We start from the raw sequence: 6,000 nt of genomic DNA on the forward strand, positions 1-6,000 counted from the left end.
TGATGTGGAATCTTCCCTTTAGTCTAATTGGGATTTATTGTGCTTTCTGTGTCTGACAAACATGGAAACGTTTCAGTCATTGTTAAATTTTTTTTAACCTCCCTTGCTTCTGATTCATAAGGCCATTTGGCATTTTCCTACAAGTCACTCATGCTCTTTTTTTCTGTATCTCCTTTTCTGCGCTTCTTTTCTCATATTTTCCATGGCTACACCTTCAGGTTCACTCATCTTTTGTTACATGCTGTCTCAACTGTTGTTTTTCCCATGTAGCATATCTTATGCTTTATATTATACACATATGTAGGAGACACAAGAGTTTGATCCCTGGGTTGGGAAGGCCCCCTGGAGTAAGAAGTGGCAATCCACTCCAGTATTCTTGCCTGGGAAATCCCATAGATAGAGGAGCCTGGAGAACTACAGTCCATGGGGTTGCAGAGTCAGACACAACTGAGCACTTGCACGTATACACATATCCATGTACAAATTGATAATACATAAATATATTTTAATTTCTCTAGCAAGAAAGTATATGGCATGTACACCCGTGGCAGATTCATGTCAATGTATGGCAAAACCAATACAGTATTAAAATTAAATTAAAAAATATTCAGTTCTCATTGTCAAATGATATCTATGTTTTGAAGATACATACTGAATTGTGTGTGCATAAAATTGTACATTTGACATTTGCTGTGAAATAATTCAGGAGAAATAGAGAGGACCGTCTTGTATGGACAGGCTTGATGCTCTTGCACTGATAATCAGTTGTTGAGCCTGCATCTTTTTATTCTAAGTAATGTCATATGTATTTGAAAATATTCATTAGAGAAGGTTTGAAAAGCATATCTTTAATAAAAAGTATTGCTCTTTTGATTGAAGAATGTATCTTCACTCAAGAAAAATACTTTATTTGCTTTTAGTTTTTATCATTTAAGAGTTGTCTTAGTTCATTTCAGTTCAGTCGCTCAGTTGTGTCCAACTCTTTTAGACCCAATAGACTGCAGCACACCAGGCTTCCCTGTCCATCACCAACTCCTGGAGCTTGCTCAAACTCATGTCCGTAGAGTCAGTGATGTCATCCAACCATCTCATCCTCTGTCATCCCCTTTTCCTCCTGCCTTCAATGTTTCCCAGCATCAGGGTCTTTTCCAGTGAGTCAGTTCTTCGCATAAGGTGGCCAGAGTATTGGAGCTTAAGCTTCAGCATCAGTCCTTCCAATGAATATTCAGGACTGATTTCCTTAAGGATTGACTGGTTGGATCTCCTTGCAATCCAAGGGACTCTCAAGAGTCTTCTCCAACACCACAGTTCAAAAGCATCAATTCTTTGGTGCTCAGTCTTCCTCATAGTCCAACTCTCACATCCATACATGACTACTGGGAAAACCATAGCTATGACTAGACAGACCTTTGTTGGCAAAGTAATGTCTCTGCTTTTTAATATACTGTCTAGATTGGTCATCGCTTTTCTTCCAAGGAGCAAGTATCTTTTAATTTAATGGCTGCAGTCACCATCTGCAGTGATTTTGGAGCCCAAGAAAATAACGTCTATCACCATTTCCATTGTTTCCCCATCTATTTACCATGATGTGATGGGACCAGATGCCATGATCTTCATTTTTTGAGTGTTGAAAGAGTTGTTTACTTCATATTTTTCATTGCTTTTCAAAATGCAGGATTCGTAGGGGAAATCCCTTGTGGTCCAGAGGTTAGGGCTCTGGGCTTCCACCACAGGGAGTTTGGGTTCAATGCCTAATTGGGGAACTAAGATGCTGTGTGGTGTGGCCAGAAAGTAAAATAAATAAGTAGGATTGTTGTGGACGTACTTGTATATATGCTGAGTCACTCAGTCATATCCGACTCTTTTGCGACCCCACTGAACTGTAGCCCACCAGGCTCCCCTATCCATGGAATTCCCCAGGCAAGCATACTGGAGTGGGTTGCCATTTCCTTCTCCAGGGGATCTTCCCAATCCAGAGATGGAACCCTTCTGCATTGCAGGCACATTCTTTATGGTCTGAGCCACTAGAGAAGCCCAAGTGAACCCAATGTAAAAAAGAAAATGTTTTAAAAAGATTAAATAATTTTTTCAAAATTTTAGGATTTATAAATTCAGATGGGTTCACTACCCAACACAGCAAGATAAGTGATGGAAATCAGCCCAGTGTGCAAGTTGCAAACCAGAGGAAGAAAAATCATCTCCGTGAAATTACTTTAACATCCAGTGAATTACTGTGGCACTAGTGGTGAAGGACCTGCTTGGCACTGCAGGAGAAGTGAGAGACATGGGCTCGATCCCCTGGGAAAGGAGATGGCAACCCACTCCAGTGTTCTTGCCTGGAGAATCCCATGGACAGAGGGGCCTGGTGGGCTACAGTTCATAGGGTCTCAAAGAGCCCACCATGACTGAGCCACGTAACACCCAAGCACACACGAATGTTACAGGATAATCACATTTTTCAGAACAAAAGAGGCATATGGGTTATCACAAGGCATCTCCTAATATCTTTTTGGTAATTTATCGAGGTAAAATTCACATAATATTAAACTTTCTAAAATAAACAGTTTGTTACCAAACTAACAAAGACACAGGTGTCAAAACAAATCCCGGAGACAGTTCTGGGTGAATTAGAAAAGGATAGGCTTCTTTCTTGAAAAACTATGTGTCTCAGCCCCAGAGAACTTGATGAGGATTTTTCTAACAGTGAATCAAGTTGGGGTCTTTAACAAAACTAGGGTGTGGGCAGGGTCTCAGGTGGTGGGGTCTCCTAAATTTTTTTAATTGGAGGATAATGGCTTTACAATGTTGTATTGGTTTCTGCTGTACAAGGACTTGGATCAGCCATAAGTATACATATATCCCCTCCTTCTTGAGCCTTCCTCCCATCCCGCATCCCACCTCACCCCTCTAGGCTGTCATGGAGCAGCGGGCTGAGATCCCTGTCTTATACAGCAACTTCTCACTGGCTATCCGTTTTACATAGGATAACGTATATGTTTCAGTTCTCTCTCAATTTGTCCCACCCTCTCCTTCCCCTGCTCTGCCCACAAGTCTGTTTTCTACATCTGCTTCTCTATTCCTGCCCTGCAAATACATTCATCACTACATCTTTCTAGATCCCATATATATATATTAATGACTCATTGGAAAAGACCCTGATGCTGGGAAAGATTAGAGGCAGGAGGAGAAGGGGATGACAGAGGATGAGATGGGTGGATGGCATCACTGACTCTACAGACATGAGTTTTGAGCATACTTCTCCGGGAGTTGGTAATGAACAGGGAAGCCTGGCGTGCTGCAGTCCACGGGGTCGCAAAGAGTCGGAAACAACTGAGAGACTGAACTGAACTGATGGCCAATTAACAATGTTGTGACTGTTTCAGGTGAGTAGTTAAGGGACTTAGTCATTCACATACATGTATCCATTCTCCCCCAAACTCCTCTCCCATCCAGGCTGCCCCATAACATGGAGCAGAGTTCCCTGTGCTCTACAGTGTATCCTTGTTGGTTCTCCGTTTTAATACATGTGTACATGTCCATTTTGCTTTTTTGCATTTCTTTTCCGTGGGGATGGTCTTGACCCCTGTCTCCTGTACAATGTCACGAACCTCATTCCATAGTTCATCAGACACTCTATCTATCAGATCTAGGCCCTTAAATCTATCGCTCATTTCCACTGTGTAATCATAAGGGATTTGATTAGGTCATACCTGAATGGTCTAGCGGTTTTCCCTACTTTCTTCAATTTGAGTCAGAATTTGGCAATAAGCAGTTCATGATCTGAGCCACAGTCAGCTCCTGGTCGTGTTTTTGTTGACTGTATAGAGCTTCTCCATCTTTGGCTGCAAAGAATATAATCAATCTGATTGTGGTGTTGACCATCTGGTGATGTCCATGTGTAGAGTCTTGTCTTGTGTTGTTGGAAGAGGGTGTTTGCTATGACCAGTGCATTTTCTTGGCAAAACTCTATTAGTCTTTGCCCTGCTTCATTCCGCATTCCAAGGCCAAATTTGCCTGTTACTCCAGGGGTTTCTTGACTTCCTACTTTTGCCTTCCAGTCCCCTATAATGAAAATGAAATCTTTTGGGGGTGTTAGTTCTAAAAGATCTTGTAGGTCTTCATAGAACCATTCAACTTCAGCTTCTTCAGCGTTACTGGTTGGATAACTGTGATATTGAATGGTTTGATTTGGAAACGAACAGAGATCATTCTGTCATTTTAGAGATTGCATCCAAGTACTGCATTTCGGACTCTTTTGTTGACCGTGATGGCTACTCCGCTTCTTCTGAGGGATTCCTGCCCGAAGTAGTAGATATAATGGTCACCTGAGTCAAATTCACCCTTCCAGTCCATTTTAGTTCGATGATTCCTAGAATGTTGACATTCACTCTTGCCATCTCGTTTGACCACTTCCAATTGCCTTGATTCATGGACCTGACATTCCAGCTTCCTATGCAATATTGCTCTTTACAGCATCGGACCTTGTTTCTATCACCAGTCACATCCACAGCTGGGTATTGTTTTTGCTTTGGCTCCATCCCTTCATTCTTTCTGGAGTTATTTCTCCACTGATCTCCAGTAGCATATTGGGCACCTACTGACCTGGGGAGTTCCTCTTTCAGTGTCCCATCATTTTGCCTTTTTCTACTGTTCATGAGCTTCTCAAGGCAAGAATACTGAAGTGGTTTGCCATTCCCTTCTCCAGTGGACCACATTCTGTCAGACCTCTCCACCATGACCTGCCTGTCTTGGGTTGCCCCACAGGCATGGCTTAGTTTCATTGAGTTAGACAAGGCTGTGGTCCTAGTGTGATTGGATTGACTAGTTTTCTGTGAGTATGGTTTCAGTGCATCTGCCCTCTGATGCCCTCTTGCAACACCTACCATCTTACCTGGGTTTCTCTTACCTTGGATGTGGGGTATCTCTTCACGGCTGCTCCAGCAAAGCGCAGCCGCTGCTCCTTACCTTGGATGAGGGGTGTCTCCTCACTGCCACCCTTCCTGACCTTCAACGTGGGATGGCTCCTCTAGGCCCTCCTGCGCCTGCGCAGCCACTGCTCCTTGGACATGGGGTTACTCCTCCCGGCCGCCAGCCCTGGCCTCGGGTGTGAGGTTGCTCCTCCCGGCTGCCGGTCCAGGCCTCGGACGTGGGGTGGCTCCTCCCGGCCGTCGCCCGTGACCTCGGACTCAGGGTAGCTCCTCTCAGCCGTTCCTGCGCTGTCACAGCCTGGCACTCTAGGCCGCTGCCCTTGACCTCGGACGTGGGGTAGCCCCTCTTGGCCACGCTTAGTGCACCGGCCGCAAAAGCAAAATGGCTGTCTGGGGAGGCCTTACAAATAGCTGTGAAAAGAAGAGAGGTGAAAAGCAAAGGAGAAAAGGAAAGATATAAGCATCTGAATGCAGAGTTTCAAAGAATAGCAAGAAGAGATAAGAAAGTCTTCTTCAGCGATCAATGCAAAGAAATCGAGGAAAACAACAGAATGGGAAAGACTAGAGATCACTTCAAGAAAATTGGAGATACCAAGGGAACATTTCATGCAAAGATAGGCTCAGTAAAGGACAGAAATGGTCTGGGCCTAACAGAAGCAGAAGATATTAAGAAGAGGTGGCAAGAATACACAGAAGAACTGTACAAAAAAGATCTTCACGACCTGGATAATCACGATGGTGTGATCACTCATCTAGAGCCAGACATCCTGGAATGTGAAGTCAAGTGGGCCTTAGAAAGCATCACTACGAACAAAGCTAGTGGAGGTGATGGAATTCCAGTTGAGCTGTTTCAAATCCTGAAAGATGATGCTGTAAAAGTGCTGCACTCCATATGCCAGCAAATTTGGAAAACTCAGCAGTGGCCACAGCACTGGAAAAGGTCAGTTTTCATTCCAATCCCAAAGAAAGGCAATGCCAAAGAATGCTCAAACTACCACACAATTGCACTCATCTCACATGCTAGGAAAGTAATGCTCAAAATTCTCCAAGCCAGACTTCAGCAATATGTGAA

This window comes from Ovis aries, chromosome 14 (assembly GCF_016772045.2).
Source record: "Ovis aries strain OAR_USU_Benz2616 breed Rambouillet chromosome 14, ARS-UI_Ramb_v3.0, whole genome shotgun sequence".
NCBI classification, from domain to species: Eukaryota; Metazoa; Chordata; class Mammalia; order Artiodactyla; family Bovidae; genus Ovis; species Ovis aries.